This window comes from Ursus arctos, unplaced genomic scaffold (assembly GCF_023065955.2).
Source record: "Ursus arctos isolate Adak ecotype North America unplaced genomic scaffold, UrsArc2.0 scaffold_1, whole genome shotgun sequence".
Classification (NCBI taxonomy): domain Eukaryota; kingdom Metazoa; phylum Chordata; class Mammalia; order Carnivora; family Ursidae; genus Ursus; species Ursus arctos.
The window spans coordinates 105,836,776-105,861,938 of NW_026622763.1; the positions used below are offsets into that span (position 1 = coordinate 105,836,776).

The following is a 25,163-nucleotide window of genomic DNA, read 5'->3' on the forward strand; positions in this document are numbered from 1 at the left end:
CTGTCATATTGGATTGGGGGCCACCCCACCCCAGTGTGCCTTTCCCCCTAACCAATCACTTCTGCAACAACCTTACTCCAAAGATCACATTCTGAGGTTCTGGGGACTAGGACTTGAACATGTCCTTTTTTGGGAGATACAGTTCAACCCGTAACACTGTCCTGGCAGAAACCAGAAAGTTCCTCCATAGAGAAACGCACTGAGCTTCAGAGGCTAATCAATGGAGTCCCACAGAAAAATAGGTGGTCCTCACGCCGCTGAGAAGTTCCTGTTCCCACAAGCTGCACCTGTGAACATTTTCATGGCCCATTCTTAAATACGGACCACCAGTCAAGCCCTCCAGGAAAACTCATCAATAAGAAATAGACAAACAACCAACAGAAATTATTTAATTAGTTAGTTCTTTGATTAAGGAACTTAGAGGCAATGGAGATAGTGCAGGAAGTAGAGAAAACTTTCCAGAGGTTAATAATGAACATTCATAGAAAGCAAAGAAGAAATATTGCATCTAGGAAACAAGAAAAGGACGCTGTTTTTTTAAATGAGAATATTTACTGAATAAGAAATCTTTTAGAAGTTAAAAACACCACAAGAAATCTCACTTATGTGTGGATTCTAAAAAAAGCCAAACTCACAAAAGCAGAGAACGGTGCCAACTAGGGGCTGAGGGGGTAGGGGACCCGGGGAGAAGTTGGTTCAAGGGCACAAACGTAGTTTTAAGAAAAGTTCCAGGGGCGCCTGGGTGGCACAGCGGTTAAGCGTCTGCCTTCGGCTCAGGGCGTGATCCCAGCGTTCTGGGTTCGAGCCCCACATCAGCCTCCTCTGCTATGAGCCTGCTTCTTCCTCTTCCACTCCCCCTGCTTGTGTTCCCTCTCTCGCTGGCTGTCTCTATCTCTGTTAAATAAATAAATAAAATCTTTAAAAAAAAAAAAGAAAGAAAAGTTCCAGAATCTGGGGGTGTACCACATGGTGATGATAGTTAATAACACTGTATAGTATACTTGGAATTTGCTAGAGAGTTGGTCTTAAGTATTGTCCACATACACACACACACACACACACACACACACACACACACTGGGAACTACGTATGGATATGTTAATTAGTCTGATTGTGGTCATCGTTTCAAATATATATGTATATCAAAACATGTTTTACACCATGAATATATACAGTTTTTATTTGCAAAAAATCTGGAAAAAATCTGGGAAAAAGTGTCATAACAAAACTAAAAAAAAAATCAATATAAGATTTTGGTGGATTAAGTAGAAGAAATCCCTCAGAGAGTATAACCAAAAATCCAAGAGAGAGAAAATAAAACAGGAAAGACAAGGAAATTACAGGTCCACCCGGGAGGCCCAACATCTGAGAAACAGAATCACAGAATGAAAGAACAGAAAACCATAGGGAGGAAATTATCAGATAAATAATATTTTTAAAAATACCGGAATTGAAGGGTATAAGTTTCCAGCCCGAACATTGAAACAGTGAAAGAAGAAGGACATTTGTCAAGGCACATCACTGTGACATTTCACAAACACAGACAGTAGAGAAAAAGATCCTAAACCTTACTGAGCTAGAATGCCAAATCAAAGGTGGGAGTTCTATACGAAGCATTAGGGATGGAAAGACCTGTCAGACATTCTCAGGAGCCACGCTGGAAACAAGGCAACGATGGGGCAATGCCTTCAAAAGTCTGCGAGAAGTAAATATCTCCACCCTCGAAGGCTACACCCAATCAACTATTAATCGAACACAGGGATAGAATAAAGACACCATTTGGCCAGATCTCAAATAATTATTTCCTGGCTCCTTTTCTCAGGAGTCCACTAAAGGATGTACTCCACCACGTGGAGACAGAAAACCAAAAAAAGAGGAAAACATGAGCTCTGGGAGGTGGGGCTCTAACAGAAGACGCAGGAAAAGGGCATTTCCAGGTAGATGCTAAAGGACAACAGCTTGTACGGCCAGCCTGGAAATCAGGGGGCCGAGATCAGAGCGATAGGGTGGGGGGTTCTAAAAGGGAGGCGCCAAGAACGTAGAAAACACATAGATAGGTGTGGTATTTGTTGATGATTGAAAGAAGCTTGGGGAGGAAACATGGGTCAGCCCCTAGACAAGCAAACCAAAGAAGAGGCCGTTAGTAATTCTCATAATAATGTCAGAATTGTTGAGCCAAAACCTATCACATGATTATCGACAAGGAGAAGGGAACGGTGCAGGTAAGAGAGCTAAGCACTCGTGTCCACAGAAAGAGGTCAGATCTCTGTACTGAAAACGCTGAGAACAGAACAAACATTTCACATAGATACACGGACGAACAGAGAACAAGAAAGAACAAAAAGAGTGGAAATGGTTTCGGGAAGGGTGCGACAGAGGGTTGCTGAGCTTAGTTTATAAAAAAAACTTTTTTAAAAAAGAAAGAAAAACAGAATCAGAAAGAAAATCAAGTAACTTAGCTCTGAATTTAATACTTTGTTTCCAAATTTTCTGACCATATGAAAGGCTGGTAGAATGGGAGGGGGTCCCTAACAACATGTCCCAAAGCACGATTTTTCAATTTGGAGAAATTTGCCTTAAAAACTTCCAGGCATAAATTTATGTAAACATGGTTGTTCCATTTTCATCAATAAAAAGAGAAGAAAAAGAAGCATTAGCATTGACACCCTTTCTTGAAACCCACAATGCCCTGCAAAATGGTGGAAGCCCATAGTAGTGAGTGACAACCTGAACAGAACCGAGGGATGCTTTACTGTGTCCCCATGTCTCAGCTTCGAGGGCACCGTGGCGGAGCGCAGTGCGCACCAGACAAGGATGGAGTTTGCAAACCCTGCCCCACACCGGCGTGGATTGAGACGTCTCAGCTGTGCCGTGCCATTATGCCTTCCAGAAGAAGTGTTTTAATCATTCTTCGAAGACAAAGGGCTTATTTAGAGAAGAGTTCCACTTCTAAACATTTCTAAAAATATCTGGTCTTCATTAATGCCAAATGAACTGCCATTTCTGTGTTCCAAGAAAGTTTTTCTGCTTGGAAAGAAGGTCAAAAGACCATTTTGAGAGCTGCGCCTCAAATGTACCTTGTTTTTCAGTGAAATTTACGGCAGCTTCTGTGTTTCAAATTATTCGAGACAACACATGTAAAACAGCGACTACAGAACATGACACGTAATCATCTCAACTGCATCTATATTTGTCATTATTTAACTCTTTCAAAAAACTCTCAGTAAGCAGGACTCACTGCCTTTGATGTAGGGATCCCAGCTAATGACCTGTCCATTCCGCCATGCAAAGGCAATCTGAAATTTCCAGTATTCTTGGCTGTTGCCTTGCAAGAAAGAGAGGAAAACCCGCTGAGTGTGGTAGAGTGTATTGTGCCCCCCACCCCTCTCCCAGTATTCATTCTCTTCCCCAGAGAGTCTACATTCCCTCCAGTTGCCTTTGAATTATAGCACCTACTTCCATGGAGATTATAAGTCGCACTGAGCTGTCAAGGCATGACAAGCCAGGCGTGACTACTAGCTAAGGTAGACCAGAAGTGCATCACGGATTTCCACAACACCAACATCCTCTTCCACTGCAAAACCAGTGTGTCCAAAACAGGAGCTCTTAGCCAGGTTAGCCTTCTCCAGACTGCAGGATGGGTGGCATAGAGCCCCTGCGGCCCACCCATAGCCGCCTTTACGCAACATGACAAAGAAATAAGCATTCAGTGTTCGAAGCCACTGAGTTTGGGGGATGGTTTGTTATCGTAGCACAGCTGACTCACAGACTAGATGAGCAGTGATCGCACCTGCTACCTACTGCAAAGATGGTGGAAGAGCATTCCCTAAGATCAAAGTGTTTGACCTGCCCATGCCCTCTCTTCCCCTTAAACATGTCCAGCTTTGTGTTCCTCCAGATCGAAGGCTGCCCTTCACTTTTCATCTGCACCCCAGGTTCTGGATGAGCTCTTTAAAAACTCCCATTAAAAGAACTTATTTACTGAAAAATGATTCTCCTGGGTATCTCGGATGCTAGTACAGCCACTCTATATCATAGTAACTCTCCACAAAATTCAAATAGCCCAGTACACCTCAATTCCTCTTGATTTAATTCGTCCTTAAAAAAAAATGGTGACCAAGAAAAGTTATAATGAACAAATTTTCTGTAGTTGCTAAGAAATTTAAACAGATTTAATGTAGAAATAGAATAAAGTAAATAAAAATCATCACCATCCTTGTGGAAAGGGAGGGGAACAGAGCCCCAGAACCTTCAGAGGCAAGAGGCCAGGGTTACATCTCACTAGCCCACACTCCCCCCAACACACCCCATGAACATGTGGGATGAGTTTTAAGAGCCTGAAGGGTGGACAGGTCAAGGGATCATTCTGGCACACCCTACCACTCCTCAGACATGGATACTGCACATCTCCAAGGGAGTTAGGACATAGCGCTTGCAAACCAACTCATAGCTCATCAATTTTCAGTGCTAGTCCCCACACTTGAGCTTCCAGATGCTAGAGAGATGGTGCCAAACAGACCCTCCCACATGCCCTGCCACTTGATTCTAGTGACGTCTGCACTTTGGCTATTAAAGCCTCTGCAACTCAAAAGCACCTCGGTCCTTCCTGGCCATTCTACGGGGTTTGGTGCATCCCTTTGACTTGAGCCCCTTCCTTGCCTTCTTCCAAAGAAACTGTCCCTCCCAATGCCAGAAGCTTCTCCTGGGCCCTCAGCATGGCTGGAAGTCTCCTGTAAGGACACAGTCCTGCCTGTTCTGCTCTGCTCTGTTAATGGAGGAGATGAGGAAGGCTGAGTTTCAGGTCTTGGTCCTGGTTTGATGGTCGGCTTTGATTTTGGTGCTGTTCACCACCCAGTGGTGCCAACTCCTCATCTGGCATCAGGGGCCTCCCTGAGCTTTCATCCTGTTCTCAGCTCCCTGAGTCTGTGTGGGGAGGCCTGGTCTCTGGAAGGTGGGGCCCAAGGTCAGGAGGCCTCATCTGCCATAAGTTCTGACACTCTGCAGGGACATCTGCCACCCCCACCAAGTGACAATGACCACCATCGAATGGAGGCCCAGTGCCAAGGGTGTCGCATGCTTGCCTCACTTAACCTCACAACAACTCCATGAGGTCCCCTGGCACCAATGGCATCTACAGATGAGGAAACCAAGGTTTGGAGCAGTTAAGACATTGGCCCAAGCTCCCACAGCCAATAAATGGCAGGGCGGAGATGGGACCCAGACAGCTGAGCCCTGGACATCCTCCCAAGGCAGAGAGGTGAAGAAAGATAGCTGGGTCCAGAGTTCAGCCCTACAGGTGCCTGGGACAGGGATGGGCAGACGGGGACCACAGCCACAGGCCCTCGTTTTGCTTTCCTCCTCCATTCATAACTTTCTCAACATTCCTTACTTTTCCCTCCTCTTAAAATACCACGATGTCTGCCCAGATTGATTCTTTAAGAGACCTGGAAGAAAATCCAATTTCTCAACTCCCAGCACAAGAACAGACGCATTGCCAACCAAAACCACTTCTCCTCACAGTTTAATTGAATGTTGTCGGCTGGCAAAAGAGACAAATGTTAACCCTCAGCTCGCTCTTTAGTCCAATAAATGCCTCTCGTCCCCCACAAGTCTGTTCCGACTGCTGGTGCGACGGAAGAAGAGAAACTCACGTCATGTCAGAATGTGTCAATCCGTAGAGTTAGAGAATTTGAGAATCAAAGGCCCCCTGAGAGAGCATCAAGTACAAACTCTTCAGAGCTACAGATGAGGAAACCAAGACAGGAAAAGATCATGACTCATCAGGCACGGGGAGAGCTAGCAGCCGAGCCAGCTCCAGAACTCAGTCTCCTGGTTCCCCAACCCTGCAACTCGCAGGGTCTGTCTTGATGACCTTCTCGTTTTTCTGTGGTTCTCCCTGGGGGCTGCTCCATTCTCTCACCCTTAACCACAATCTTCCTGAAAAGAACTTCAAGTTTTTCTCTACTCGGTCTATTTTCAGTCTCACAATGTAGGCAGCTTTTCACTATTTCGGTCTTTGTTGGAAGATACTCTGCAATGAGACTTTTCTTCCACATAACAAATCAACCTTGGTTTTTCCTTCATGTCACCCACATCTCCTAAGTGGCTCTGAGTCACATGTCTGCAAGCTGCATGCGGAAGGAAAGAAGTTTCCTTTGCCCTTCCTTGCTAACTTGCCAGCCCTGGGTTCATATCTAAGATTAGAACATTTGAAGCTTCAATACAGGTTTTAAGAACCTTGGTTGGTGTCACAAGACTCCAAGATAATGAACACGTATGTTACCCAAGTTCGATGTACAAAAATTAAAGGCAGAGTAAATGCAGGGTTAGGGGCAAAATTCTCTCTCCCATTAGCCCCAAAATAAGCATGAATTTGTCCCAAACTTGGTAAGAACTTTTAGGAAAGACTGCTGAACTGTTCCATCGGACTCGGGGGGTTATGTGTCCTTAATCCACACAAGGAAAGCAAGCTTGGCCCCATGGCCCCACTGGAGTCCATCACCACCTGCCCTTACTGCCCATTCCTCTGTCTCCATAGAGACATGGGTTTCTCAACACTTTCCCAGCACCAGCCTGAGCTTATCCCTTGGGCATAAGAAAGCCAGGATATCAGAAACCTGGATCTTCATAAAGAAAGGAAAAGCATCAGAGAGGGAATACATGAAGGGAAAACAAAATCTGCTATCGTTCTTACTCTTAATGGATATAATAGATAATTGCCCAAAATAATAATAACAACAATGTATCAGATGGTTATAGCATGTGGATATGAAATAAATGGCAGCAAAGTTGTAAGGAGCAGGAGGGAGGAATTGGGAATACTCTAAGATACCTGCGCTGCCTGTGAAACAGTATAGTGTTATTTGAAATTGGGCCCAGATTATTTGTAAATTTGTATGGCAAACTCTAGAACAACCACCAAGGGTTTTTTAGGATGTGTAATTGATATCTTGAGGAAAGAGAAAATTAAGTTATATAAAATACTCAGTTAAAACCAGAGAAGGCATAAAAGTGGGGGGAAGAGAACAAAGAACAAGTGCAATAAATAGAAAACAGTTCTAAACATGGTAGATATTAATCCATCTATATCAATCATTACTCAAAATAGGAGTGGTCTACATGTGCCACGTAAAGATAGCACTTGTCAGAGTGAATTAAAAAATAACCCAAATAGGGGCACCTGGGTGGCATAGTCAGTTAACCTTCAGACTCTTGGTTTTGGCTCAGGTCATATCTCAGGGTCATGGGATCCAGCCCCGCCTCGGGCTCAGTGCTCAGTGCAGAGTCTACTTATCCTTCTCCCCCCCCCACTGCCCTTCCCCCCATTCACGTGCATGTGTGCCTCTCTCTCTCTCAAATAAATAAGATCTTTAAAAAAATTACCCAACTCTATGTTTTCTATAAGAACCCCAATTTAAATATAAAGATTCAGATAAATTGACAGTGAAAGAATAGAGAAAGATACACTATGCTAACATTTATCAAAAGAAAGTTGGAGTAACTATCTTAATTTCCGACAAAGCAGACTTTGGGACAAAGAAAATTATCAGAGATAAAGAGAAGCATTACATAAGAAAGGAGTCAGTTCTCCAAGCAGAGATAACAATCCTTAACATGTATGTACCTGACGACAGTGCATCAAAACACATTAGGCAAAAACTGATAGAAATGCAAGTAGAAAAACAAAATCCCCTATTATAATTAAAGACTAAAGCTCTCTCTCAGTAAATGATAAATCAATTAAACAAATGATAAAGATGTAGGTAACAGATAATCAGTAAAGATACAGATGAACATCACTATCAATTACCTTGATCTAATTGATATTTTTAAAATACTCCAGCAAACAGAATAAACATTTTTCTCAAACTCATATGGAAAATTCACAAAGATAGGCCACAGTTTGGGCCATAAACATACTTCAGCAAATTTAAAAGAATAGAAATTATACCACATAGAGAATTAAACTGCAAATCAACAACAGAAAAATATCTAGAAAACCTCCAAATACTTAGAGATTAAACACACTTCTAAATAACACAAGAGTCAAAGAAGCATCAAGAGGAATTAAGATATTTTGAACTAAATGAAAGCAAAAATGTAATTTATAAAAATTTGTGCAGTGTAGTAAAATACAGTGGTTAGAAGGAAATTAGTTCTAGTAAATGCGTATATTAGAAAAGAAGACCAAAGTTCAACGAACTAAGTTTCCACCATAGAAAACCACAGAAATTGTTCTTTTTAAGTACAAAAGAAAATAAATAATAGAAACTAGAGCAGAAATTGTTGAGATTTGAAAACAAAAAAATTGAGAAAAATCAAAACAAAGGCTGGTTCTTTGAAAAGATCAACAGAATTTATAAACTTCTGGTTAAGCTAATCAGGAAAAAAGAGAGAATACACAAATTACCAATATCAGAAATTAAAGAGGTATCATCAGGACTGATCCCATGGTTGCTAAAAGAATAATGAAGGAATACTTTAAACAACTCCATGCCCACAGATTTGATAACGTAGATAAAAGGGACCAATATCTTGGTCCAACACAAACTACCAAAATGTACACAGGAAGAAATAGGTCATCTGATTAGGCCCATATCTATTAAGGAAATGAGCTCATTAGCTAACATCGTTCCAGTAAAGAAGGCACTAGACCCAGATGGTTTTACTGGTGAATTCTACCAAACAGTTAAGGAAGAAATGATACCAATTCCCTATAATTCTTTCCACAAAATAGAAGCAGAAAGAATACTTTGGAACTCATTTTATTAATCCAGCTTTACCCTAATATCAAAACTAGATAAAGTCATTACAAGAAAGGAAAACTAGAGATCAGCATCTTTCATGAACATAGATGCAAAAATCCCTAACAAAATATTAGTAAAATGAATCCAATATATAAAAAGAATTACACACTATGATGAAATGGGATTTATTTAGGAAATGCAAGCTTGTTCACCATTTGAAAATCCATGGGCTAAAGAAGAAAATCATGTAATCATACCAATTGAGTCAGAGAAAATATTCAACAAAATCCAACACCCTTTCATGATAAAAACTCTCAACAAGCTACAAATAAAGGGAAACTACAGAAAATCTACTGCTAACATCATAATTAATAATGGGAAACTGGATGCTTTGCCGCTAACATCATGAACAAGACAAGGAAGTCCTCTCTCACCATTCCTATTCAATATCACACTGAAGTCATAGCTAGTGTAATAAGATAAGAAAAATAAATAAAAGATATACAGACTGATACGGAAGAAATAAAACTGTCTTTGTTCACAAAAGACATGATTATCAAAGTAGAAAATCCCAAACAATCAAAGATAGCATCAAAAATAATAACATGAAGGGAATGCAAAAGTTATACTCTGAAAACAACAAAACATTATTGAAATAAATCAAAGAAGAATTAAATAAATGGAAAGACATCTCATGTTTGTGGATTGGAAAACTTAACATAGTTAAGCTGGCACTGCTCCCCAAACTAATTTACAGATTCAGTGCAATCCCCATCAGAATCCTGGCTGAATTCTTTGTAGAAATTGACAAGCTGATTCTAAAATTCATAGAGATTTGCAAGGGATGCAGAACAGCCAGAGCAATCTGGAAAAAGTAGTACAAACCTGGAGGACTCACTCTTCCCAATTTTAAAACTAACTACAAAGCAACAGTAATCAAACGGTATGAGTCTCGCATAAGGAAAGATCTATAGATTAATAGGATAGAATCGGGTACAGAAATAAACCCATACATTTACATTCAATTGATTTTCAACAAAGGTACCAAAACAATTCCAAGGGAACGGAGTGATCTTTTCAATCACTGGTGTTAGGAAACTGGATATCCATATCCAAAGGAATTAAATTTGACCCCTACTGCACATTGTAACACATCGCATACAAAAATTAACTCAAAATGAATCAAAAACCTAAATATAAGAGTTAAAACTATAAAACTCTTAGAAAAAAAACCCAGGGTAAACCTTCACAACCTGGATTAGGCAATGATTTTTTAGATATGACTCTAAAAGAACAACAATGACAACAACAACAATAAATTGAATTTCATCAAATTTAAAAGTTATTGTGCTTTGAGAGGCACCTGACTGGCTCAGTCAGTGGAGCACATGACTTTATCTTGGGGTCACGATTTCCAGCCCCATGCTGGGCATAGTGATTACTTAAAAATAAAGCCTTAAAAAAAAGTTATTGTGCTTTAAAGACACCTTCAAGTGGAAAAACATCCCACAGAATGGGAGAAAACATTTACAAATCATATATCTGATTAGGGATTTGCATCTAGAACATATAAAGACCCCCTATGATTCAATCATAACAAGAAAACCCAATTTTTAAGAAATGGGCAAAGCATCTGAATAGGCATTTTTCCAAAGACCATACACAGATGGTTAGTAAGCGCATGAAAAGAACCAGCATCACCGGCCATCAGGGAAATGCAAATTAAAGCCACAGCAAGATGCTGCTTCATCACTGTCAGGATGGTTAGACATTCCCCAGTGAGAACATGGAGAAGGTGAAATGCTCATACGCTCACTACTGGCGGGAATGTGAAAACACTGCTTTGCTGAGTGCTCGCAAGACAGTCTGGCAGCTCCTCCATGGGCTAAACATAGAGTTCCCCTATGAGCCAGCAATTCCACTCCTAGTTTTATATCCAAGAGAAACGAAAACACACATCCACGCAAAAACCTGCACAAAATGTTCATAGTAACATCATTCGTAATATCCCCAAAGTAAAAACAGTCCAACTTATGAGTAGATGCTGAAATGCCGTCTAGCCCTATAATGGAGTAGTATTCAACACTGAAAAGGAACGAGGGATGGATACACACTACCACACAGATGGAGCTGGAAAACACAGTGCTGAGAGAAAGAAGCCAGTCACAAAAGACCAGGTATTGTACGATTCCATCTATACATATAGTCTGAAGAGGCGAATCTGTAGAAACAAAAAGATTAGTGGTTGCTTAGAGCAGGGGTGGGGAGGCAGGAGCTGGGGAGGAGGAGGAGAACAGGGTAGAGTGGGGTGGGACGGAATAATAGAGAACCCCTATCGACCCAGCAGACAAGAAGTGCGGGGCACAGCAAGAACAAGAGGATGGAACAGAAGTTGGATCCTAGACACAGCTCTCCACTCACTGACCATGGGGCTCTGAACCAGTTACTCCACCTGAGTTCCATTCTCTGGGGTAAAATGAGAATAATTTGCCCATCTTTCTGGTCTCACAAGGTTGTTGCGGAGGCTGGTTGAGAGGAGGAAGTGAAAGAGCTCTGAAGGCTACAGGATGGTCTAGCGGGGTGACAGGTGAAGAGCCTTGGCGTCTCATAGCCCCTCTTCCTGTTCTCTCTGCCTAGAAGTGTTCTCTTCACCTTTCCCTTCTTCTCTGCCAGATCACCTTTAACTATCCTCCTCCTACCGCCATCCTGGCACGGGACAGAGCGACCCCTCCTGCCACAGCGCCCCCTGGTGGGCTTGTGCTCAGCGTTCTGTGCTGTCGCTTCTATGCCCTGCACGTGGGACCCAGAACGCTGCAGACAGACATGACTGAGAGGAGGGGAGGACAAGCACCTGGAGAAGGCAGCGCCAGGCACCCTTTGCAGGGGGCACGGATGGAGGTGGGAGAGAGCAGGGAGGAAGGTGGGCAGCCCCAGGTCTCGGAGACATTGGCAGGTGGGTGGGGACGCTCCCGGAAGATGACATGGCGGTGAGTAAGGGTGGAAGCAAGCAAGGAGAGCCAGCTCACCTCCCACCCGCCCACCGCAGCCACAGCCCTGGAGGGGCTAAGCCCTGAGCTGGGGCTGATGAGGCATCCTGGGAGGAGCAGACAGACTGCCAGGCAGCCATTCATAGCAACTGGCACAGGCACGCCCGCTGCACTGCCACCTCAGCCCTCCCTCCTCCCTCCTCCCTCCAGGGGCTCGGTAACGGGATACTCACCGAGGAAGCTGTTAGCAAGGGTGGCCACTGATTCATGGTTTACAAGCAACGGTGAAGTTCTTTTTCCACTGGTTGCAACAGCCTAGGTGCTGTAAACAGTAACTGTGACCATGCCAGTGGGTCCCCACCGCGCCCTCCCCTCGTCTGACCTCTCCAGCCCTGAGCAGCCTCCTCACCACCCTGCAGCGGCTGTGTGCTGGAGAGGCACGTGGGGACGCTCGAAGAGACACCGAAGACACGGCGAGGCAGCAGGTGGTTTTTTTAAAGATTTTATTTATTTATTTGACAGAGAGAGAGAGCACAAGCAGGGGAAGGGGCAGAGGGAGAAGTAGGCTCCCCTCTGAGCAGGGAGCCCAATGTGGGACTTGATCCCAGGACCCCAAGATCATGACCTGAGCTGAAGGCAGACGCTTAACCTCCTGAGCCATCCAGGCACCTTGACATGCATGGGTTTTTAAAAATCACTTGCACTATCCCAAACTGATCAAAGGAGTTTACAATGCTGTGATAAGCTATCCCCTCTCCTGGTCCTTCAGGCCTCAAGAGCACAGGACGGCAGAGGCTCCCTGGGGCTGATGCAGCCTGTGGCCGTGTCTGTCATTACCGGTCGGCAGAGAGCGCCTCCGGGGACCCCAGCCGCCCAGCCCATGAAGTGCCTTCTTCACCCTGCATCCAGCGTCTCGGGCGCAGCTACAAAAAGCCATCTCGAAGACCATGTTCTATGGATCAACACGACAGAAGCCACGTGATCAGTTCTTCACATAATTAATTTTCAAAGAAATTTTACTTCTCTTGATCTCGATCTTGCAGCCCATTCTCCCAGCTGATCTCTCCTTTTCTCTTATTCCAATTACCTTTTATAAAGTGTTATGTGGGGGCGCCTGGGTGGGTCAGTCGGTTTCAGCTCAGGTCATGATCTCGGGTTCGTGGGATGGATCCCTGCATTGGGCTCCAGGCGCAGCAGGGAGAGGGCTTGAGATTCTCTCTCCCTCTGCCCCTCCCCCTGCTCATCCTCTCCTGCTCTAGCTCCCTCTCTCAAAAAAATAAAATAAAATAAGATAAAATAAAATAAAAAAACAAATAAAGGGTTATGTGTATGTGTGGTAAAGAATCTCAATGCCTTTAGGAAATCTCAATATATAAATTCTAAAAGATTATATATATCATATATAATAACATATAAGTAATATTATATATTTTAAATATAATATGTATAAATATACAAATAGAGAATATATGTTTATTATATTTAATATATAAATTAAAATGTTAAATAAATATATATAAATTTATTATATTATGTTATATTATATATTTTTTAAAGATTTTGTTTATTTACTTGAGAGAGCGAGAGAGAGCTCAAGCAGGAGGAGCAGCAAAGGAAGAGGCAGAAGCAGAGGGAGCGGGAGAAGCAGGCTCCCCGCTGAGCAGGGAGCCCGATGCGGGGCTCGACCCCAGGCCCCTGGGATCATGAATCAAGCTGAAGGCAGATGTTCAACCAACTGAGCCACCCAGGCATCCCTACATTATATTATATTAACCAGTGTATCATTTAATTAAATAGAGTATGTAGGTTCTCAAAACCAGTTACATACAATCTTCCCTGGGATATTTCCTGCCCAGAAGTGCTGATCGAGGTACCCGTAGAGTTCTGGAACCCTGAAGGATTTCAGGCCGAGGCCCAGGTGCTCGGGGCTGGCCATGTCCTTCCTTCCCCATGGGCTCCATCTGGCATGCCACAAGGGTTCAGGAGGTCACCTTCTACTCTTCTCACCTCTAAGGGGGTCCATACATCTGAGCCCAGGCTCCCAGACTGGACCATACCAATTACACCTGTCAGACAGACAGACAGACAGGTGTGTGTGTGTGTGTGTGTGTGTGTGTGTGTGTGTGTGTGTGTGTAGGGATGCATGGATATACCTCCCAGAGACAAGTTTGGGTCTCCTAGATGCTGGCTTCCCTCTCTTGGACTCCACCCCTCTTGGGAGCCCTCCCCCACCCCCAGTTTCTCCAGCTCCCTGTAATTAATTCATGGTGGGAACCACTAAAGAGAACCCCCACTGTCCCGCAGAGATGTCAGCCCACAGTGGCCTGAACGTCCAGCATTTCAAGAGAAGCTGCAACCCTCACTTTTTGTGGGACATCGCATTTTCAAATGTGGGAGCAAATATTCCTTGGAACAAAACACGTCCTGCGGGCGTCCGGCCTTCGTCTGCTCTGCAGATGGTCCAGCCCCCACGATACAGCACAGCAGGACCTGGCTCCTCACCAGGGGGGAGGGGTGGCCCCCAGCGTTCAGCTCCCTTCCCGCTGCGCTCCTCCCACCCCCCAAAAGCCTGACTTAAATGTTCTAACTGCCTCGTGGTGTAATGTATTAGAGCATTAACTGAATTATAAATGTGTCTATTCAAACAGGGGTCTGGCCAGTGAAATTTTAACCAACTACCAGATTTCCAACTGTTTTCCATTGACCCACATATTAAAATAGTAGAAGCCGTTGGTCTCCTGAGGTTTCTGGACAACCCTGGATCCAGCGGGAATGACGCCCCAGTTGTGGAATTTCGCTAGGCAACAGGCTCCAAACAGAAAATGTCAGCACTTCTGAGGAATAGAGCAGTGTTTCTGGTACACTCTCTCCCACTCTTTTTCTTTATCCAGTTTCTGCTCTTTTATTTTTACCACTCCTTTTAAGGGTCCATGTGTGCTTTTATTACTATAAGGAGTCCTTACCTCCCCAAAATGACCCTTTCTGACTCACCATACATTGCCTAAAATTATCATGCTGGCCCCTTCTCTGGAATAGGCTCTACTCTGTTGAAAGGCCCGCCTTGGAAGGGCAATGAACTTGCGCTTCATCGGGGGGTCTGGGTGTTAAGGAGTATTGCAAGAGAGTATCAAGGCAGCGCTCGATGGCCAGACAACTAGTCAACCCAGAGGAAGGCCAGCGCAGGGGGGAAGCAAGGCCAATGTCAAGGTCCAGCCAAGGGTATGCAAGCCTGGAGAAGGACTCAGGCACCAGCATCACCCAAAGGGGCCCTCGTCCACCCAGGAGAAGCCAGTCTGCCACTGGACTCCTTCTGTGCCACGCAGAATATAAGCATCTGCTAAGTGAATAAAAATTCACTTCATCTAGTTTATTATCCTTCCGTTGAATGTCACAGAGCAGAATGGCTCCCTGGAGACCCAAGAGGTGGCTGCATCCCCTTGTCTTTTCCTACAAGTCTCCGCAGAGAACTCACTCTACAGGGATTGACGTTGGAAAAGGAGCGTGTGGGGAGTTTAGGGAGCGTTGTGGGCTGAATGGTGGTCCCCCAAATGATATGTCCATATCCTAAACCCCAGAAACTCAGAACATGACTTTATTTGGGAAAAGGTCTTTGCAGATATAATTAAGGATTTTGAGATGAGTACACTTTGGATTACCTGGTGGGCCCTATGCAATGAACAAGAGAGAAGCCACGGAGAGGAGAAGAACATGGACACGGAGAAGGGCCTGATGCGGCCACAAACCAAGGGCCACCCAAGACTGGAGCCCCAGGAGCCGCAAGGGGCAAAGGAGAACCCTCCCCGAGAGCCTCTGGAAGGAGCACAGCCCGGCTGACACCTTCATTTCAGACTTCCAGCCTCCGGAACTGTGAGAAAATAAATTTCTGTTGTTTTAGGCCCCCAACTTTGTGGCGATTTGTTATAGAAGCCCCAGGAAAGTGCCCGAGGGAGCTGCCCTTAGGAGGGGTCTCACAGGCCCCTTCCCAGTGAGGATGCGAGGTCACTTGGGGTGTAGACGGTCAGCTGTGGAGACTGACAGCAGGGGTCCCTAACGAACAAACGGCTGGCCTCCAGGTCACCCTACACGGGACCTTCCGTCAGCATCCGGAGTCTATACTATCTATCCGGATATATACAAGTCTATACACGTGCCTGACACAGAGGTCAAAGACCACAGAGAATCAACACGAGTAGGGAAAAAGGGAAACAAGAAAGCGACAGAACAAACCTTCAGAGAATCTACATAAACTCTCAGAGAACAAGGTAAAATAATGGGTTCTTAAAACAAGCATACTACTCAAAAACGTTTTTTTTTTTTTTATCAGAGTAATATTGATCCCTCGATAGTTAAAAATAGGATGAGAACCAAACCACGAGAGTGATAGAAACAAAGTTGAGGGCGGTCTGGGTGGCTCAGTTGGTTAAGGGTCTGCGTTCGGCTCAGGTCATGATGTCAGGGTCCCCGGATCGAGCCCCACCTGGGGCTCTCTGCTCAGCAGGGAGTCCACTTCTCCCTCTGTTGCTGCCCCTCCCCCCACTCATGCTCACCCTCTCTCTCTCTCTGTCTCTCAAATAAATAAATAAAATCTTAAAAAAAAGAAAAGAAACAAAATTGAGGAAATTGCCAAGAAGAGAGAACAAAAATACAAGGAATTTGCAGCAAAGGCACAAAGATGAGCCCACAAAAGGGCCAGTCAGCCCCGAAGTCCTGAAGGGGGCGGGAATGAAGAAAGAAGCAGCAGACGGAGACATCAGAATTGAGGGACTCGAGTGAACAGACTGAGGGGCCTGACTGCAGCCACCGACCCTTGGGGTGACTCCCGGACCCCATTTTGTGAGTGGGTACTGCCTGCCCGTCTTTGCTCTGCCCCTCCCTGCACCGCACCCCTGCCCTGCGTGAGGCATCAGCCCACGTATTTTATGATTACACTAAATGATAACATTGACATGCTTTCCCGTTGAGCTAATTGCCCCGAAATCGAATCCGAACGTTAAACGTGCGTGCCTGCCCCACGTAAATAGCTTCCCTCCGCGCTTCTCCCCCCAGAAGGCCCGCAGTCCCAGTGAAAGGACACTCACTCTCTGCACGCGGGTCCTTTCCACACCCCACATGTTGCTCCCCCACGTCTCTGAGACACCCCACATCCCGCCCGTCCCTCCTCCGCCCTGGCCTCCCTCCCCGAGGCCTCCTGGGGGGCCTGGCCGCCGCCTGAGGACAGCTGGCCGCCACCATCCTGGGCTGGTGGGGTGCCCGGCTCTCCCCAAGAAGGCAGGCCAGCCTCCTTCCCCAGCCTCTCCTTCTTCAGGGGTCTGTCCTCCAGGGGATTCCCTGGGGAAAGGCGTGCAGGTGAACTCCCTGAGGCCTGAGCGGGACGGAAGGGCCCCTGTCACTGCCTGGTCCCAGAGCAGCATCTGAGCTGGGTGTGGACACTGGCTCGAAAACCACTTTCCCTCGGATCCTGGAAGCGCTGCCCCCGGGCTGCCAGCCGCCCCCGGGATTGCTGCTGCGGAGCCCGTGGCCAGCCTGGTACTCGAGTTCTTGCTGGGGCTTCTTCCCGCCCTTTTTCTGCTTGGCGATGCCTTCCTTCCCTTTGTCCTGTTCTCCCTTGCTGGCCTCTTGGGGCAGGGAAGACAAACAGAACCAACAAGGAGGAGATGAGGCCAGGGCACGTGGGCTGGGGGGTCCACCACGTGACCTGTGCTGTGGTGCAGGCCCAGCTTGGAGTCCTGCCTCAAGGGGGACATTATAAAGGAGCAGCTCTGGACTGTGGCCCCCTGGCCCCCCAGTCCTGATGACACGGAGCCATGCAGCCTGCTGACCCCAGGACCAGGCAGGACCTGTGCGCCCTGCAGGCAGCCCCCCACCCTCCCAGCAGGAACCTTCTCAAGGCACCTGCCAGGAAACCCTGTCAGCGAGGCCTCAGGGAGAGGGGGGCTGTCCCCAGCAGCAGTTTCCGAAGCCGTGGCTACTCTCACAGGGGAGCTCCGACGTGGATCCTGGGGCCCTTCTCTTCACTGCCTCTGCTTGTCTTCTGGACTATTTTTCAGAAGATTCCCTCTACTTCTAGGCCTTGTACTGAGGTTCCTCCTCTACTTTTGACCCACAGCACGCTCTCGCTGTGACTGTTCTGTTCTCATAGCCCTGCGTTCATGTTTCATGGGTGCGTATGTCATCTTTAACTCACCGAAGACACTAAAGAAGCTGGGTTTGGGTTTGCGGTTTTATATCTGTTTTCTTTTTCTTTTCATCTTGCTGGGTTGGTCTTTTTCTTTCACTGTGTCAGTTGGATCATCTGCAAAGCAGACATGAAGAGCCGAGTTAGGAGTGAATGACAGGGGTTGGCAGCAAAGCCGTGACGGTTAAAATCCAAGCGGGCGAGCGTTCCCAGCTGGCCTCCAGATTCCAAGCTGGGCCTGTAAAGCTCGGGCTTCTTCCTCCTCCTTGAGCAGGTCCTATCACAGCCCCCACAGGGCCGAAGAGGCCAGCTGTGGCAGGTAACGGCGGGGGGGGGGGGGTCTGGGCCACCTGCTCGAAGCTCACTCCCGCCCCTGGTCCTGCCCTGGCTCCGTCCCAGGAGTACCATTTCCGTAGAGGAATGGACCGCCCCCAGGCACACCCAGCTTCATGACTTGGTGGGTGATAAACAGTGATGGGAGATGGACCACCAACTCTCTTCGAGGTCACATTCTTACAATCTTCAAAGGCAGTGCGGATCATGCCAACCCACCCAGCGTCCAGAAAGTGACATTGTTTTCGATTCACTACCTTTTTTTATTTTAAAGATTTTATTTATTCATTCAACAGAGATAGAGACAGCCAGCGAGAGAGGGAACACAAGCAGGGGGAGTGGGAGAGGGAGAAGCAGGCTCCCAGCGGAGGAGCCTGATGTGGGGCTCGATCCCAGAACGCTGGGATCACGCCCTGAGCCGAAGGCAGACGCTTAACGACTGCGCCACCCAGGCGCCCCTCGATTCACTACCTTGGCCGAAGGGGGGTGAGGGGACTTCCCAGGCTTTCCACTCGGTCTTCCCATTATGATCATAATCCTCATTGCAGGAGTCCAGCTCAGGACTCGCCCCACTGCCACACATATCACCCCCAAGGCAGTACCAAGTGCAAGGCGGCAACAAGCAGCCATCTCTGCCGTCCTCGTGCACACCGCTGCCTCCCTGCTTTCAGGGGACTGGACACGCTTGTCAGGGCGTCCCCTTCACTGCGACACTCTCCCAAGTCACCCACCATTAAAATTGTTGGCATCTGGGCTGGCGTCTTGTGCGAGGCACTGTCCTCAGCCCACATACCACGTGGGATGAGACCCCCCTCGGCAACCAGGTTGTGAGTCATCTGGCCCCTACACCTAATTCTCCAAGCTCCACAAGCAGAGGCAAAGAGACGGGCAAGAGATTTATGGGGCATCGCAGCCGTGAAAAACACAAGGGGGAGGGGACGGGAAGGGAGAAGAGCCTTCAGACTGTTGCACGACGCACGTCTGGCTCCTGTGGAAGGAGAGGGAAAGAGGGACCCGGGAGCGGAAGCCCAAGTGGGCCATGTGGTCCTGAGCACAGCTCGGCCGGGCCATCAGAGCGCTGGTGCGGAGGCCATCCTGAGCGGAGTCCCACATGGGCACCGAAAGGGTGAGCCTCGTGCCCCCGCTGTTGCCCATCACTGGCCTCTGCCCGCAGGCTGGGCAGAGCTGACTTCAGCGGGGGAGTTTCTGGAGGGAGAGCAGAGGGGCACCCCCCTCCCCCGCTGTCGAGTCCCTCTCTGAATGCTCTTTTCTTCTGCATGTTTTGTGTCCCGAGTGTTCTGCCTTGCTCTTGTCTCTCAGGTGGCCCCCTCGCCTTCCAGGTCTGGCAGTTCCCGGCTGTGTGTTTGTTCACGGGAGCAGGGCCACGACAGGGCCACGACGCGGCTTGGGGAAGAGGCTGGCGGCTGCTGGGCCTCTCTCTGGGTGATGCCAGGGCTCACCGTAACTTGGGACCTCAGGAACAGGGTCCAGGGGTGGGGGCAGGGGAGGGGGCAGTGAAAGTCAAACTGCGAGGGCTTGGCCCTGAGATACCCAGCAGAGGCCATGCCAACGCCAGGCCTCCCAAAATAACTCATTACATTCTTGAGCAATAGAATCCTTGGTCCGTCAGTGGGAGAGCGGTGGGTGCGTCGGGTGGTTGAGTTTGTAGGGGAGGTGGAGGGGTGCAGAAGGGGAGCGATGCTTAAATGGCAGATGCTCTGGGGATGAGGGGGTGAGGTGGTACATCCTCACTTACCCCCTGTTTCAGGTCCACAGCCACCCCACGTGGGGCACCCTGAGTCCTGGGCGTCTCCAGGCTCCGCGGGGCTAGCACGCTCTCCTCGGTGTGCCCCTCTGCGAGGGTCCCCACGAGGACCCCCCCATCCGTCCGAAGGTGTCGAAATCGCTCATCCTGTGAAGGATCCCCTCCCATTCTCTTTCTTTCTGTGAGTTTGTAAGATCATCTCAAATCCTGTTTTGGAAATAAACAAGCCATAAGATCTGTGTTTCTCAAACTGCAACGGTGAAACTTAAGAGCTTTCTCTTTGGCCGCTTCCCCCACCCCCCACGGCCCTGACCCTGCTCTTGGCTTCACCCTGAGCACTGCCCCGCAGCTGGCCATCCTCCTTCTGACTCGGAAGTGGGATCGGGGGCCTGGTGTACCCTGTCCCACATGCAGTCCTATCCAAAGACATGCTCCACCGGCCAAGATGTTAGCAGAAGCAGCAGAGACGTCCACTGCTGTGCGTCTCAGGATGGCTCGGGAGAGAGCACAACTCCTGAAAATGCCCCTAACATACACTTCAGCCTGGTTCCCCCTGCCGATCCATGCGGGGGGGCTCCTGCCCCACATCCTCTCCGTGCACCCCTTCCTCTGCGCAGCCCCCCACCTTGGGGCTTGCCTCCGCCCGGCCACCACACCCCACGCTCACCAGATCATTCACTCACAAAGCGTCGACTAAAGCCAGCATTGTCCCAGTTGTCCCAGAGACGCGGCTTGGCCAGGGCGCCTCGGGGATGCCGGAGCTCGTACCACTTTGATTCCTGCAGGCCTCCGGCCAGAGACGGCCAATGAGGCCAGAAATGGCCAGTGTCCACAGGGGAGGGCTGTCCCAGCGGCAGAGGGGGAAGTGCCCAGTGAAGGCCTCAATACCCACCCAGAGGCAGGGCCTGGGAGAGCATACCAAAGGGCTGGGGACACTTGCTGTCGTCTCCGTCCCACGCCTCCCTCCCACCGTGGGCCCCAGGGTCCCGGCAGAGATAGGAGTCCCGCATGTACAGTTTACTTCATTAGACCAGCAGTGGAAGAGGCTGCATCCTGCCACTCGTCTAAATCCCCGGTTTGCATGTAATTCTATGCACGATTATACAGCATACAATTCTTTCCATCACACGGAATGTGGCTTAAGTGAACATTTGAATGGCGCCACCCGTTCCATAATGAACATATTCAAGATGAAAGGAATTCACAGAACCCTTCTGGCTTGTGTCGGGACCAGCAATTTCTGGAGCCCCAGCGAGGCAAGGATTTCTCAGCCCCAGGAGACCCAGACCCCTGCACGCGGCGGCTGGGCCTCCCCTGGGATGACATGCGTCTATGGAGGGGCCTCCAGGGAGGGGCGTCAGTAGCATGAACAGCTGAAGCTGGACCCACAGGCACTCAGCGGAAACGAGAGCTATGGGCGCCCCATCGGGGGCCTCTCCCAGGACTTGCAGCACAGGAATGAAGGAGAAATCTAGTGAGCAGCAGACAGGTCTATGAGAGCCCCATGAACTCGCTGGGCCAGGGGGACCCCAGGTGCGGCACGGTGGGCACCAGGCAGGGTTGTGCCCTGGTCCCCCTGGCGGCTGCAGCTCCTGCTGGCCCCCTGCCTGCCCGGCAGCTCCCTGCGCCCCAGGCCTCTGGCTGATTCTGACCCTGCCTCGCACCTGGACCGTCGCCACCCCTACCCTGGGGTTGCAAAATGGGGGAGCCTCACACAGCCAAGGGCTTGGAAGCAGGCGGAGCCTAATGTCTCTATGGGGTGACCAACAGCTGGGAAGGGCTTGGGGTCAGGATGGGCGGATCCTAAGTGGGGCTCCCCAGCACCTGCCCTTGCCGGGGCCTCAGCGATGCTGATGGACTGACCACCGTGTGGATTATGTTTCTTTGGAAAAAATGCATTTTTTCCACATATTGAGCAACACCCAGTCCTGATTCTCCAATTAAGATTTCCACAGATGTTCCTTCGGGCTTGGTTGTTACAGTGTTCAAAGCCCAAGTGGGGCAAAGGTATTCAGGGGCACGGGTGGGGGCCTGATGACCCCACAGAGGAGACACCTGGTGGAAGCAAAATACGGGTCACAGTGAGATGAGCTCTGCGGGCATAGCGTTCTCCGCTGATGGGGGAGGATGGGGCGAGGAAGAAAGAACAAGAGGGAAGGAAGAAGAGACAGAGGGAGGGAGGAAAGGAAGGAGGGAGGGAAGGAAGGAAGGAGGGAGTGGGGACAGAGGGAGGGAGGGAAGAAGGGAGGGAAGGAAGGAAGGAGGGAGGGAAGGAGGGAAGGAGGGAGGAGGAACTCACTTCTGCCAAGGTGTCAGTTCGACAGTCGTATGAGACCATAAGCAGCACCGAGCAACCTCTGTTAGTGAGCTTTGGAAATGGACAGGAGTCAGATGTCCTCCAGTCAAGGGTCATTTTTATGCCCCTGCCACAAGACCGTTTTTCAATATTCAAACTTAATTCTAACAGGCTCTGTTGGCTCATAACAGTCCTGTCATGAAGCTGAGGCCAAGAAGAGATTAGATGTGCAGGAGTGTCCTTGGGGGACACCGGAGCAGGACACAGAGAGAGGGGCAGGAAGACGTGGGGTGAGCCTGCAGACAGGGAGGCTGGCCTGACCCGATGAGAGGAGAAGGGAAGGAAGAGCTTTAGACCCCAGCGCAGCACCAAGAGTTTCAGCCAGGTTGGCAGGAAGTCCTTGTGCCCAAGTGGAGGAGGGGGTCCCACAGCTCTCGGAATCCGGCCTGCGTCAGAGCCCCACGCGCTCAGTCAGTGCCGGGCAGCAGCCATGGGAAGTGTGAGCTTACTGAGCGAGAACCCCCCGAAGGGGGAGCCTGTCCCAGCTGTGCACACACCGCCCGAGAGCATCACCATCCGAAAGTATCCTTTTGATGCAACTGGCTTCCTTGTTCGTCTGTGCTCGCCTCCACGGGAACCTCAGCTCCCCGAGGCCGGGGACTTCGCCTGCTGCAGCAACCCCTGGCCCTTGACAACGGCCAGACACCTGGTAGGTGCTTGAATATTTGTGGAAGGGAAGACTGCGTGGAGGAAGGTCTTGGCTTGACAAATAATCATATTGCAAGAGATTTTTGAAACCATGGAAGTTTAACTCCCCAAATTAGAATAATAAAGATTCAGATTTTTTTTCTTGATTGCTATCACAAAATATCATTTCTTTGTATTAAAAGGCAAAATTGCCTTATTCTCACAAGGAGTGTAGCCATCATAACCCATGGTGCTGGGGACGCTCTCCGCATAATTCTTTTCAGCAGAGGGTTTGGGAGACACAAGCTGTGTGTGGTATTATTTTCATACGTCTGTCAGGCTTCCCAAAGGAAAACATTCCTTAATCGGGGAGGGGGAGAAAGAGACTTGATATCAAGCCATGCAGCCTGATTTTTGGCTAACGATACAGAAGTCCCGTAGATGGAAGCTCGATATCAATGCCCCTTCATCGCGTCCGGTATCAAGCAGCCCCAGGACCTCCGCATACAGCTGTTCTACCTTAGAATGTTAGGTAAACAGAGCCCTCTGCACACTAGGGCAACAGATAAACATTTGGAACAGAATAATTAGAAAAACCTGAAACCACCATAATCAGAAACAGCCTCTAAAAGCGCTGAATTTTAAGACAGGCTTAGATGATGGGTTTTGCGAAGAGGCTTTATTCCTTAACGAGGGGGGAACAACCCAACTGCACGTGCTAGTAACTCTAGCAAAGTTCAAAGGCTTTTTCATGAGACTTCAGTGTCTTCATTACTCCAGAAGGGACACAGAGTCCTTGACATGCAAAGGACATGGGGGGACGTCCAGATCGCTCCGCAAGGAGAACAAGGTTATGCTTGGAAATGAATGACTTTGATTACTTGTGTGGCGCCTTTTTTTTTTTTTTTTTTTTTAGGATTTTAGGTAATCTTTGTACTCACCATGGGCTCGAACTCACAACCCCGAGATCGAGAGTCACAGGGTCTACTGACTAGGCCAGCCAGGCACCCCTTCTTGTGTGGCTTTTGATTTCGAAGTGGGAGGCAGAGCAGACGGGGCCTGACCCACCTGCCTGAGTGGCCCCCGACAGGCGTCTCTGTCCCTCTGTCCTTTTCCCTCCTGCTTCAGATGCTTCCTAGGCGTTCCGAGGACACTGTTCCAGGTCCCTCGGCAGCGGCCCTGGGCGATGGACAGTGATGCGTGACAAAGGGGCACCTGCTAACACGCCTGAGCGTCTTCCCTGCTGAGCAACACCCACATCTGCCCAGGCCGGTCGGGCTGTGCTCCCATTCATTCATCCGCCCTGCTGACCACCTCCAACAACGTTTTAGCCATCACGGCCTGTACCCCATGGTTTCCCAATGGAAATGGGAGCCAGGAAGGTCAAGAGAGAGGCCTGGAATCACCAGCTGCTAGGCATTGCTGAATTCGAGCCCACGCCTGGAGGTTCCACAGGACTTGACTTGAAGCCACACATCTTGCTTTAGTCTAGACTCGCTTCGGAACTGGAGGTGCTGGGACGTTCATTGTTTACGCGTCTGACGATGACTCTTGAGCTGTTCTTGGCAGGAAGGACGCAGAGGTGAACAAACCAGGGATGATCCCAGCCCTCCCAGCATCCCAGTGGGAAGAAGGACAGCAAGCCGACACAAAGCCCCCAGCCCCATGGAGCTCTGGCTGGCACAGCACCAGGAGGGTGTCCCATGCCCTCCTACACCCCAGCTTCTCAAGGGGCAACTCTCTCCTCCCCCAGAGGTCGCCAGCTGTCTAGCTTTCCCTGTGTGTCTGAGCCTCACTGTCCCCTGGCCACCTGTCCAGGCAGGTGATACAGCTGACAGGGAGGGACAGCGACAGGGAGACCAGCGCAGGCCCAGCCCCAGATGGAGCGAGGAGGAGGAAGAGGCCGCCGGCCCTACCCCTGCCTCTGGAAGTTGCGGCACTCATGTGATCCTTCTGTCCCTGATCTGAGCAGACTTTCACCAGCTAGAAGAGAACACCCAGAAGACAAGGAAAATAAAACTCCCCTTCAGAATGCCAAGATGGGGAAATTTGTCTTAGTGCTCAAAAAAAAAATGCTTTTTGGAATAACATGATATGTCTGAGGCCCGTCTTTGAGTGGGAAGTTGTATTTACCCAACTGTTCCTTGTTATCTCCCTTCCCACCATGACAGG

The 25,163-nt window shown here is 48.7% G+C and overlaps 1 long non-coding RNA gene across 3 annotated transcripts in view; it reads right to left on the minus strand.

Annotated features, from left to right (window-relative positions):
- Positions 1-539: 539 nt before the first annotated feature.
- The window catches only part of LOC113250299 (uncharacterized), a 30,624-nt gene continuing 6,000 nt past the window's right edge, over positions 540-25,163 (minus strand). Inside the window, exons 2-5 of one of the 3 annotated variants that reach the window (XR_006408506.3) lie at positions 20,000-20,215; positions 17,920-18,027; positions 11,969-12,057; positions 540-894 (exon numbers count right to left, since the gene is read on the minus strand). This is a non-coding gene — a long non-coding RNA (uncharacterized LOC113250299). Of the gene's footprint in view, positions 895-11,968; positions 12,058-16,872; positions 17,351-17,919; positions 18,028-19,999; positions 20,216-25,163 lie in introns of those variants that run through there. The other 2 variants (XR_008957005.1, XR_008957004.1) reach the window with 2 other exon arrangements.